This window comes from Rana temporaria, chromosome 12, assembly GCF_905171775.1.
Source record: "Rana temporaria chromosome 12, aRanTem1.1, whole genome shotgun sequence".
Taxonomy (NCBI): Eukaryota; Metazoa; Chordata; class Amphibia; order Anura; family Ranidae; genus Rana; species Rana temporaria.
Window position 1 is genome coordinate 24,688,223 of NC_053500.1, and position 13,353 is coordinate 24,701,575.

A 13,353-nucleotide genomic window follows, 5' to 3' on the forward strand; every position below is an offset into this window, starting at 1 on the left:
AGGAAGTGGATAACCAGTAGTTGATTTGATTCAGTGGATAACAGAAAGCATCAATCAGTTGGAAATACAGATGCAACTGGAAAAGGAAATCGCATGGACCCTACATGTTTCGCGGACTTCCGCTTCTTCAGGGGAGGGAGCGATATCCAGTCAGAATTAACAACTGAAAAGGTATATACAAAAACATTAACAAAAACATCATGTTAAGGTTAATGGTTAATGTTTTTGTATATACCTTTTCAGTTGTTAATTCTGACTGGATATCGCTCCCTCCCCTGAAGAAGCGGAAGTCCGCGAAACATGTAGGGTCCATGCGATTTCCTTTTCCAGTTGCATCTGTATTTCCAACTGATTGATGCTTTCTGTTATCCACTGAATCAAATCAACTACTGGTTATTCACTTCCTTTTAAATTTATCAATTGTATATTTTGTATATCTTGTATTTATGAAATTCATCTCCTGGATTAAACAGTGAATACGGGGGCAAAAAAATAAATAAAGGCATGCTGTAGCTCGCGCTACTATGCTTGATTTAATGGTCGAATGTTGCTATTGAGGGTGAACCACCGCTTTAAAAATAAAAATACTGTAGTTGCTGACTTTCAATATATGAACACTTACCTGTCTAGGGAGCCCGTGATGTCAGCACCCCAAGCCGATCCGTTCATCGACTTTGGGTGCAGGCGCCGGCGCCGCAAGTAAAGGAAACCTTCACTGCCGGTTTCCTACTGCGAATACGCGAGTCGCTCAGCACTTTCTGAATGGCCCTGTTGTCTTGTGGGACACACACAGGTCCCGAAGGCAGTTGGGGGAAGGAGGAGGGCCAGATGCAACTGCAGAAGTGACGTACCTCGCAGCGACGAAATAGAACGGAAGTCCCGAAGAAAAAATGCAAAAAGGGTACCAAAAAGAGAAAAAAAAAATTAGAGAACGATCTGTGTTTTTGCCTGGAACTCCGTTTTAAATAGGCTCTGCCTGACTCTCAAGATGGCTGCCAGCCTCACTTGAGGCAGCAGCATCCAATTGCATGCTTCCCCTGTGACCTAGGAAACCATAGACGAACTCTCCAACTGCAGTACGGAAGAGCGCCACCCGCAGTGGAGAAAGTAGACGGCAACTGCCTACAAATGCCCAACCCTATAACTTATAAAGAGCTAGCTGAACCCAGAAATCAGATTTTTGTTATGTGTGGTTCCCAGCACATTGAATTCCTAGCCAGCATTTTTTCTATTTGCAAGATAGCCTTATCAGAATTTCCAGTTCTGCCCCACTGCCACAAAGCCAATGTTTGCTCCAACTTAGACTGGAGCATCCAGTTGTATGAGGAGGATGCCTTCATTATAGGTTTGTAAAAGAGATAGATACAGCCTGACACGTGGCCACTCATTAAAATTAGAAGAAAAGAGGTTTAACCTTAACCACTTCCCGCCCGGCCTATGGCCGATTTACGTCCGGGAAGTGGTTATAAAATCCTGACAGGACGTTCTAGAACGTCCTGCAGGATTTCATGCCGCGCGCGCCCGTGGGGGCGCGCATCGCGGCGATCGGTGATGCGGGGTGTCAGTCTGACACCCTGCATCTCCGATCTCGGTAAAGAGCCTCCGGCGGAGACTCTTTACCACGTGATCAGCCGTGTCCAACCACGGCTGATCACGATGTAAACAGGAAGAGCCGCCGATGGCTCTTCCTCACTCGCGTCTGACAGACGCGAGTAGAGGATAGCCGATCGGCGGCTCTCCTGACAGGGGGGGTTAGCGCTGATTGTTTATCAGCGCAGCCCCCCCTCGGATCGCCACACTGGACCACCAGGGATGCCCACCCTGGAGCACCAGGGTGGGCAAAAAAAAAAAAAAAAAGCCAAAAAAAAAGTCTAAAAAATAAATAAAAAAAAAAACATAAAGAAAAAAGATGCCAGTCAGTGCCCACAAATGGGCACTGACTGGCAACAATCAGTGCTGCCACCCCAGTGTCCATCAGCGCCACCCCAGTGTCCATCAGCGCCACCCCAGTGTCCATCAGCGCCACCCCAGTGTCCATCAGTGCCACCCCACAGTGCCCATCCATGCCCAGTGCCCACCTAGCAGTGCCCATCTGTGCCACCCATAAGTATCCATCAGTGCCGCCCATGAGTGCCCATCTGTGCCGCCTATGAGTGCCCAGTGCCGCCCATGAGTGCCCATCAGTGCCGCCTATGTGTGCCCATCAGTGCCGCCTATGTGTGCCCATCAGTGCCGCCTGTGTGTGCCCATCAGTGCCGCCTATGTGTGCCCATCAGTGTCGCATACCAGCGCCGCCAATCAGTGCCACCTCATCTGTGCCCGTCAGTACTACCTCATCGATGTCCATCAGTGCCATCTCATCGGTGCCCATTAGTGCCGCCATATCAGTGCCCGTAATTGAAAGAGAAAACTTATTTACAAAAAAATTAACAGAAAAAAATAAAAACGTAATTTTTTTTCCAAATTTTCAGCCTTTTTTTAGTTGTTGCGCAAAAAAAAAAAAATCGCAGAGGTGATCGAATACCACCAAAAGAAAGCTCTATTTGTGGGGAAAAAAGGACGCCAATTTTGTTTGGGTACAGTGTAGCATGACCGCGCAATTGCCATTCAAAGTGCGACAGTGCTGAAAGCTGAAAATTGGCTTGGGCGGGAAGCTGCGTAAGTACCTGGTATGGAAGTGGTTAAACTGCGTAGAGGGTTCTTTACTGTAAGAGCTGCAAGGATGTGGAATTCCCTTCCACAGGCGGTGGTCTCAACGGGGAGCATCGATAGTTTCAAAAAACGATTAGATAAGCGCCTAAACAACCACAACATACAATGTGCAACGTAATACTGACATATAATCACAAACATAGGTTGGACTTGTGTCTTTTTTCAACCTCACCTACTATGTAACTATGTAGCCTACTGTGGTAAAATGGGACCATCAGGATGCCCCAGAGATATAATTAAGAAGCTAAAGGATTATGCATTCAACCACTAGTACCAACTTAAACTAAATTAACTATTACCGTATATACTCGAGTATAAGCCGACCCGAATATAAGCCGAGGCACCTAATTTTACCACAAAAAAATGGGAAACGTATTGACTCGAGTATAAGCCTAGGGAGTCCATCTGCATGCTTCACTGTGCCTCACTGTGTCCATGTGTATGCCTCACTGTGTCCATGCCTCACTGTGTCCATGCCTCACTGTGCCCATGCCTCACTGTGTCAATGCCTCACTGTGCCCATGCCTTACTGTGTCCATGCAGGGCCGGTGCTAGGCAATTTGGCACCCTAGGCAAGACCAGCTATGTGCGTGCCCCCCCCCAAAAAAAAGAATGTCCCTCCTTGGTGTCACTGAAATAAAAATGTTCCTTCATTTGTGGTTTCACTGGAAGGATGAACGTCCTTCTGTCCGTGTTGTCAAGCGAAAAATTGTCCCTGCGTCCATCATATGTTTTGTGCACCAGTAAATTTAATAGGGTGGGGTGGTAGGAAACTGGCAGGGGGAATGAAGATGACAGGGGTGGGTGGTAGGAAGATGACAGGAAGGATGGAGATGACAGGGGTGAGTGGTAGGAAGCTGACAGGGGTGGGTGGTAGGAAGCTGACAGGGAGGATGGAGATGACAGGGGTGGGTGGTAGGGAGATGACAGGGAGGATGGAGATGACAGGGGTGGGTGGTAGGAAGCTGACAGGGAGGCTGGAGATGACAGGGGTGGGTGGTAGGGAGATGACAGGGAGGATGGAGATGACAGGGGTGGGTGGTAGGAAGCTGACAGGGGTGGGTGGTAGGAAGCTGACAGGGGTGGGTGGTAGGAAGGTGACAGGGAGGATGGAGATGACAGGGGTGGGTGGTAGGGAGGTGACAGGGAGGATGAAGATGACAGGGGTGGGTGGTAGGGAGGTGACAGGGAGGATGGAGATGACAGAGATGGGTGGTAGGAAGCTGACAGGGGTGGGTGGTAGGGAGATGACAGGGAGGATGGAGATGACAGGGGTGGGCGGTAGGGAGGTGACAGGGAGGATGGAGATGATAGGGGTGGGTGGTAGGGAGGTAACAGGGAGGATGGAGATGACAGGGGTGGGTGGTAGGGAGGTGACAGGGAGGATGGAGATGACAGGGGTGGGTGGTAGGAAGGATGAAGATAACAGGGGTGGGTGGTAGGGAGATGACAGGGGGGATGGAGATGACAGGGGTGGGTGGTAGGGAGGTGACAGGGAGGATGGAGATGATAGGGGTGGGTGGTAGGGAGATGACAGGGAGGATGGAGATGACAGGGGTGGGCGGTAGGGAGGTGACAGGGAGGATGGAGATGATAGGGGTGGGTGGTAGGGAGGTGACAGGGAGGATGGAGATGACAGGGGTGGGTGGTAGGGAGGTGACAGGGAGGATGGAGATGACAGGGGTGGGTGGTAGGAAGGATGAAGATAACAGGGGTGGGTGGTAGGGAGATGACAGGGGGGATGGAGATGACAGGGGTGGGTGGTAGGGAGGTGACAGGGAGGATGGAGATGACAGGGGTGGGTGGTAGGGAGGTGACAGGGAGGATGGAGATGACAGAGATGGGTGGTAGGAAGCTGACAGGGGTGGGTGGTAGGGAGGTGACAGGGAGGATGGAGATGACAGAGATGGGTGGTAGGAAGCTGACAGGGGTGGGTGGTAGGGAGATGACAGGGAGGATGGAGATGACAGGGGTGGGCGGTAGGGAGGTGACAGGGAGGATGGAGATGATAGGGGTGGGTGGTAGGGAGGTGACAGGGAGGATGGAGATGACAGGGGTGGGTGGTAGGGAGGTGACAGGGAGGATGGAGATGACAGGGGTGGGTGGTAGGGAGGATGAAGATAACAGGGGTGGGTGGTAGAGAGATGACAGGGGGGATGGAGATGACAGGGGTGGGTGGTAGGGAGATGACAGGGAGGATGTCATTGCTCCCTGGCCGTGGGTCCCCCAGACAGCAAACTTTGCACACTTGTAGAGGAAGAGTAGGTCTATATGTGTGCCAAGTGGGACCTATGGCCGGCCGGTACCGGGTCCCCAAAGTCCGGAAGATCAGGCACAAAAAGTTGACTCGAGTATAAGCTGAGGGGGGGCATTTTCAGCACCAAAAATTGTGCTGAAAAACTTGGCTTGTACTCGAGTATATACAGTAAATTGTGTTTCAGCAGTATGAGGAAAGTGTCTGGCGACATCTGCACTGGGCCCCTTCCCTGCTGGGCCCTGTAGTCAATGTACAGTCTGCTACAGCTAGAGTTACATCTTTGATTCACACCGTGATCCTTTAATCAGCTTTACTATCGAGGTACCTGATAAAGATCAACCGTTCTAGAAGAAAAAAAAACTGATATGAACAGTTCAGCTCTTTCTTAAAGCTGGAGAACTTTCCCTATTGTCCTAATGACAAATTCCAGTTTGTGGACAAAGTCCTGCACGCTCGAGAATATGGATCTCCGACCACTGACCAAACTCCAAGTAACAAGCTATTTATCCTTTTTTGAAGTTTGTACCTTTCTTAGTTTGGTAACTGCATGTGTCAGGAATACATCCATTTCTAGCTATGGCTGATCACCGGGAATACCGTCTTTAGTCTAGGACCACGGAGTCAATTCATTTCATGGAAACAATAGGGCCAGCAGGTAAGTTACATCTTAAAACTCTGGCTTAGCTGTTGACCTTTTCAAGAGGTGAATTGCTTCCAACTTAATACTCAGGGCTTGTATATGTGATTTGGTAAAAGACTGACAATCATTTCAGCAATATAGAGCGTTTCTTATTTTAATTTTGCTTTTATATATTGGTGATTTTTGGCTTGTATAAATACGATCTATCTATCGATCTATCTATCTATCCATCTATCTATCTAAATAGTTTTCTATGTATTGTATATACTCAAGTTTTTCAGCAATTTTTTGTGTGCTGAAAATGCCCCCCTCGGCTTATACTCGAGTCACCTTTTGCACCTGATCTCCTGGACTTTGGGGACCCGACTCGGTTTGTTGGCCAGGGAGCATCAATTTTTCAAAGCCGGGCACCTCTTCCATAAACCCCATGTTAAACAGCAATTTCTCCAGTGACTTTAGGGGCCTGGTACTGGCCAGTCGTAGGTCCCCTGGACCCAGGAATTTGGCACACATGTAGCCCCATTTCTCCTGTACAAGTGTGTAAAGTTTGTTGTCTGGAGGACCTATGGCTGAGGAACACCGATTTTTCAAAGCCGGGCACCCCTTCTATATACTCCCATGTTAAACATCTGTCTAGTCATGGACACAGTGAGGCATGGGCACAGTGAGGCATGGGCACAGTGAGACATGGGCACAGTGAGGCATGGGCACAGTGAGGCATGGACACAGTGAGGCATGGAAACAGTGAGGCATGGAAACAGTGAGGCATGGGCACAGTGAAGCATGGGCACAGTGAGGCATGGACACAGTGAGGCATGGGCACAGTGAGGCATGGACATAGTGAGTCATGGACACAGTGAGGCATGGGCACAGTGAGGCATGGACACAGTGAGGCATGGAAACAGTGAGGCATGGGCACAGTGAGGCATGGACACAGTGAGGCATGGAAACAGTGAGGCATGGGCACAGTGAAGCATGGGCACAGTGAGGCATGGGCACAGTGAGGCATGGACACAGTGAGGCATGGACACAGTGAGGCATGGACACAGTGAGGCATGGGCACAGTGAGGCATTGGCATAGTGAGGCATGGACACAGTGAGGCATGGGCACAGTGAGGCATGGACACAGTGAGGCATGGACACAGTGAGGCATGGGCACAGTGAGGCATGGGCACAGTGAGGCATGGGCACAGTGAGGCATGGGCACAGTGAGGCATGGGCACAGTGAAGCATGGACACAGTGAGGCATGGGCACAGTGAGGCATGGACATAGTGAGTCATGGACACAGTGAGGCATGGGCACAGTGAGGCATGGACACAGTGAGGCATGGAAACAGTGAGGCATGGGCACAGTGAAGCATGGGCACAGTGAGGCATGGACACAGTGAGGCATGGGCACAGTGAGGCATGGACATAGTGAGTCATGGACACAGTAAGGGAAGGGCACAGTGAGGCATTGGCATAGTGAGGCATGGACACAGTGAGGCATGGGCACAGTGAGGCATGGACACAGTGAGGCATGGGCACAGTAAGGCATGGGCACAGTGAGGCATGGGCACAGTGAGGCATGGGCACAGTGAGGCATGGACACAGTGAGGCATGGGCACAGTGAGGCATGGGCACAGTGAGGCATGCACATGGACACAGTGAGGCATGCAGATGGACACCCTAGGCTTATACTCGAGTCAATAAGTTTTCCCATTTTTTTGTGGTAAAATTAGGTGCCTCGGCTTATATTCGGGTCGGCTTATACTCGAGTATATATGGTAAATTATTACAAATGGCATTTAAATATAGAAGGATGGAGTTTAGAAATGAAAGTGTGCCCATACAAAACGTTGCTAGTTTTGGATAGAGTGGTGGAACCTCTGTCAGGCTTTTACTGCTAACCAGGTCTCTGTTTAATGCTGTCACAGTGGGGGGAAATTTACTAAGACTGAAGCACACAGAATCTGGTGCAGCTGTGCATAGTAACCAATCGGCTTCTAACTTCAGCTTGTTCAATTAAGCTTTGGCAATAAAACCTGGAAGCTGATTGGTTGCTATGCACAGCTGCACCAGATTCTGTGTTCACCAGTTTTATTAAATCTCTCCCAGCGACAACAGTTTTCATAGGACTGAAAGTAAAGGTAAGGTTCTAGCCTTCCTCTCTAATTAAAAGCAATTTTATTTTTGTTTGGGTTGCTGTCGGAGAGTTCCATCGTCAATGGAGCCTCAGATAGCAGTAAACTACTAACAAAGGTTCCCTACTCTCTCCAAAAGTAAAAGAAATAAAAAGTTTGGGCTTGACATACACTTTAAATCTAACAAGCTGTGAATATTTTTTACTATAAAAAGGGGTTGATTTACTAAAGGCAAATAGTGTTAATTTAGTGGACTAAAACGACTTATGCCCCGTACACACGATCGGATTTTCCGTCGGGATAAACTCCAATGGATTTTTCAGACGGAATTCCGTTCAAGCTGTATTGCATACACACTGTCACACCAAATTCCGATCGTCTAGAATGCGGTGACGTACAACACGTACGACGAGCTGAGAAAAATTAAGTTCAATGCTTCCGAGCATGCGTCGACTTGATTCTGAGCATGCATGTTTTTTTCTCCGTCGGAGTTCCCTATAGAGAACATGTTCTCTTTCTAAATTCCAACGGAAAAAAGTCTGATGGGGCCCACACACACGGCCGGAATATCCGATGAAAAAAATTCGTCTGACTTTTTCCATCGGAAATTCCGATCAGATGTACAAGGCATAAAACATTTTAGTCCACTAAATGAATACTATTTTAGTCGACTGAAAAACGACTAAAACTAAAACAATTGAGATTACTAAAATACAACTAAAACTAAAATGGCATTATAGTCAAAAGACTAAGATGGGACTAAAACTAAAATTACATTTTAGTCAAAAGACTAATAGCCAGATTCAGATAGACTGGCTTAATTTTGAGGCGGCGTAGCGTATAGCATATACGCTACGCCGCTGTAAGTCAGAGAGGCAAGTGCTGTATTCACAAAGACCTTGCCTCCTAAGTTACGGCGGCGTAGCCTAAATGGGCAGGCGTAAGCGCGCCTAATTCAAATGATGAACAGGGGGGGCGTGTTTTATGTTAATGACTAGTGACCCGACGTGATTGACATTTTTAACGAACGGCGCATGCGCCGTCCGTGGACATATCCCAGTGCGCATGCGTCGGATAGAATGCCTAAGATACGTTGAACACTGCCTACGACGTGAACGTAACTTATGCACAGCCCTATTTGCGTACGACTTACGCAAACTACGTAAAAAGATAGGCTTGTTCCGACGTCCATACCTTGCATGGGCTGCGCCACCTAAGGAGCAGCTTTATCTTTACGCCGGCGTATCTCTAACGTAAACGGTGTAACTAATTGCAAAGGGCGCACGTACGTTCGTGAATCGGCGTATCTTGCTCATTTGCATATTCAACACTGCAAACAACGGAAGCGCCACCTAGCGGCCAGCATAAATATGCTCCCTAAGATACGACGGCGTAGGAGACTTACGCCGCTCGTGTCTTAGCCTAATTTAAGCGTATCTGGTTTCCAGAATACGCTTAAATTTACGACGGCGTAGATTCAGAGTTATGACGGCGTATCTACTGATACGCCGCCGTAACTCTCTCTGAATCTAGCTAAATAGACTAAATTGAAATTTGACTTCAAAATGTTCATGCCTCAATACCATAAATAATAACATATTCGATTCCTTACTCCAGCAGTATATAATGAGTTTAGAAATTGTAGAGAAATATTAACTAATCCATTTACAATTTAATTACACCCATTAGGCCCCTTTCAGACGTCCGCTCCGCTCGTCCGTTCATTACAAGTCCGTTTACGGACTTGTAATGAATCCCTATGGGATCACGTCCGTTAGCGGATGGAGCATCCGCTAACGTCCGCGACCATCCGCGTCCGTCGGGATCCGCTTTTGCGAACGCAAGGAAACCTATTTTTCTTCCGTCCGGCGGAACGGATCGGATGCAGACGGACAGACGTTCCGTCTGCATCCGATCCCCCATAGGGGAGAGCGGAGCAGAGACAGGGCGGTCTCTGCACTGTGTGCGGGGACCGCCCTATCCGCCGACAGCTCAGCGGTGGATGACGGATGATCCCCGCTGAGCTTTGACTGACACACGGAGCGGACACAGAAACGGTCCGCTCCGTGTGAAAGGACCCTTAGATTTTAGACGACCAAAATTTGTTTTAGTCGACTAAAATGTACTAGAGATTTTAGTCGACTAAATACGATTAAAACTAAAACAATTGCAGAAGACGGGACTAAATCTAAAGTGCCATTTTAGTCCTAAGACTTATGCCGGGTACACACAACATTTTAATAGTCTAGAAAAAACAACGTTTTTTTTCAACCCGATTATTGTTAAACCGGCCTTGCCTACACACGATCGTGAAAAAAAAAATGCTCTAGCAAAGCGCGGTGACGTACAACACGTACGACGGCACTATAAGGGGAAGTTCCATGCGGATGGCGCCACCCTTGGGGCTGCTTTAGCTGATTTTGTGTAAGTAAAAGACGATTTGCGATTTTCAGTTACTGCGTGATGAATGTGCTATCTCCATTATGAACGCTAGTTTTACCAGAACGAGCGCTCCCGTCTCATAACTTGCTTCTGAGCATGCATGTTTTTTTTACGACGTTAATAAACGACAACGTTAAAAACGACGTGAAAAATTAGAGCATGCTCTAAATTTTCAATGCCAATTTTTACGTCGTGAAAAGTGCTCTGGAGCCCACACACGATCATTTTTAATGACATTAAAAAAAAACGTCATTTTTTACAACCCGAAAAACGGTCCTGTGTACGCAGCATTAGACTAAAACTAATTCGAAATTTGCTGCCAAAATTAACACTGGTGTGCACTTTGCAAATGCAGTTGCTCCAGAGCTTAGTAATTTAGGGGGAAGCTCCTCTGGCTTCCATCATCCAATCATGTACAACCAAAAATGCAGGTTTCTATTTTATTTATTTTTTTCCTTGCATGTGATTGGGTATTTCTTGGAAAGCGAAGCTTCATCTCATTGCTCTGGAGCACTTGCACTTTGTCTTTAGTAAATCAACCCTATTGAGTCCAAGTGAAAGAACGAGGACATTTCCTGGAGTAAAAAATCTCCTAAACTAGAGACTACAAGCATAGGTGTGCGCAGCCTATTGTATTAGGGTGTGCACCCCAAAGCTCAAACACATGTGAGCGCCACCTGCTGTCACAGGGAGGAGGCTCTGACGGTGGGAGACAGTTGATTGGGAGCATATTTTGTTACATCCTAAGCATAGGTGTAATGTGTTCCTACAGTTGAGCCTAGCCTTTAATATAATGGGGGGCATTTACACTGGCCACTTGGACCCCAACCACCCACCTGGTGCCACCCCTGGATAATGCTAATGCACATGGGGTGAGTAGGGTGTGCCCAGGCACACCCCTATGACTACAAGGTTATTTGGAAACTGTACATACATGTAAGCTGGCCACGCATGTTCAGATTCTTCTTGTTAAGCCAAGAGAAATGCCGTATATCCCTAAAATGGCACAGATGGCCATTGCTAGTATCAGAATACCCAAACATTGACTGCATTTGATATAATTGAGGCCCTGTTTGGTTAAAAAATTTCTGCCTGACTCCATTCAACAAAAGCTAATTGAAATTTTTACTTTTGCCAAGCTGGCTAGTAGGACAAGGCCACTCGTGGAATGAATTTCAACTGATTCAGCAGGAATCGGACAAAATTTGATCCGTGTATGGCCAGCTTTAGGCCAATCGCTCTTTGTATAGGTCTTAGGCCTCGTACACACGACCGAGTTTCTCGGCAAAAACCAGCAAGAAACTTGCTGGGATTTTTTTTTGCCGAGGAAACCGGTCGTGTGTACATTTTTCGACGAGGAAACTGTCGAGGAACTCGACGAGCCAAAAAGAGAGCAAGTTCTCTATTTCCTTGACTGGAATGGAGAAACTTGCCTTGTCGAGTTCCTCGACAGCCTAACAAGGAACTCGACGAGGAAAACTATGTGTTTCGCCCGTCGAGTTCCTCGGTCGCGTGTACGAGGCTTTCTAATGGCCTTCTAGGAACAAATGCACAGTGCAAACCTGTTCCGATTATTATTATCGCAAGTCCATTGGGTCCCTTACAGGTGTAGTGCAAAAAAATAAAATAAGAAATAAAAAATGTGAGGGAGGCCGGCCTATAAGGGGCCCTGGGCACCATTGGGCCCCTTACAGGTGTAATGCAAAAAAAAAAAAAAAATAATAAAAAAAAAATGTGAGGGGGGCCAGCGGGCCTGTAAGGCAGTGGTCATCAACCCTGTCCTACAGGGCCCACTAACAGGCCAGGTTTGCAACATAACTGAAATACATCACAGGTGATATAATTTGCTCCTCAGTGATTGCAGTATTCTAGACTGCATCTCCCCAAGGTAATACATAAAACCTGGCCTGTTAGTGGGCCCTGCAGGACAGGGTTGATGACCACTGCAGTGTAAGGGACTCTGTGGACCATCAGGCCCCTTACAGGTGTACTGCAAAAAAAATAAAAGAAATAAAAAAATGGGAGAGGGGTCAGCCAGGCCCCTGGGGACTATCGGGCCCCTTACAGGTGTACTGCAAAAAAAAAAAAGAAATAAAAAAACAGGAGAGGGGCCAGCCGGGCCCCTGTGGGCCATTGGGCCCCTTACAGGTGTACTGAAAATAATAAATAAAAGAAATAAAAAAAGGGAGAGGGGCCAGCCGGGCCCCTGTGGGCCATTGGGCCCCTTACAGGTGTACTGAAAATAATAAATAAAAGAAATAAAAAAACGGGAAAGGCCCAGCCGGGCCCCTGTGGACCATCGGGCCCCTTACAGGTGTAATGCCTGTACCCCCCTGATGGCGGCCCTGTTTGGAGCACAGAGGGCTACAATTTTATGTATGTCCTTCACCTATGTATAAACCCCTTGCCACTACCTTAGTGCAATGTATAAAGCTTGGTGGAGTTTTCCAACACCTTCCTTGAAGAATATTCAGTTTTTATAAACCAGAAAAATGATCTAAAAAATAAAAATAAAAATTGGGTCTAGTGATTATATATTCTAGACGTGAAAAACTTGTGAGCTGAAACCTCAAGCTTCAGTGCTGGTCTGGCCAGTCAGCCATTCTCCCTCTAATCAGTGTATTTGTCATTATTTATTTAGTAATGATGTTTTGCTGGGATGTGGGACAGGCCTGGAGCCTGAACTCCGCTCTTATCAGGGAATACAGGTTAGAGGGCATTTGTGCAATGTCTTGTTGAATCTGATATGGTCCAAACCTCATTTCACCCTGTTTGGGAGCCAGATTCAATCTGACTCATCACAAAAAAAAAAAAAATTTTTTACAAAAAGTTGACTTCTAAAAATTAGGTTTATAAAATGTGCTAAAACTGGAAAACGGAAGAAAAAAAAAAGTGTTGAGTTTTATCGCTATAGATTTTTTCTTTACAGCCGATTGAAGTACAGGTGACGTGTAATACAGTGTTATAGTATGGCTGTACATCGACCTTAAAGCAGGATTTGACAAATTTGCTTGGTATCTAGGAGCCAGCTCAAAAAGTTAGGAGCCAAAAAACGCACCCCGTCCCGCCGAGCTCGTGCGCAGAAGCAAACGCATGAGTAGCGCCCACATATGAAAGCGGTGTTCAAACCACACATGTGAGGTATCGCCGCGATCGTTAGAGCGAGAGCAATAATTCTA

At 47.3% G+C, this 13,353-nt stretch overlaps 1 protein-coding gene and 1 long non-coding RNA gene across 2 annotated transcripts in view; one reads left to right on the forward strand and one right to left on the reverse strand.

The window, feature by feature from the left end:
- HNF4A (hepatocyte nuclear factor 4 alpha) overlaps nt 1–13,353 on the reverse strand; it is a 133,924-nt gene that overhangs the window by 71,523 nt on the left and 49,048 nt on the right. The gene's annotated exons all lie outside the window — the stretch shown is intronic.
- Nucleotides 5,419–13,353, forward strand: part of LOC120919619 — a 57,607-nt gene continuing 49,672 nt past the window's right edge. Inside the window, exon 1 of the long non-coding RNA XR_005744599.1 lies at nt 5,419–5,624. This is a non-coding gene — a long non-coding RNA (uncharacterized LOC120919619). The remainder of the gene's footprint in view (nt 5,625–13,353) is intronic.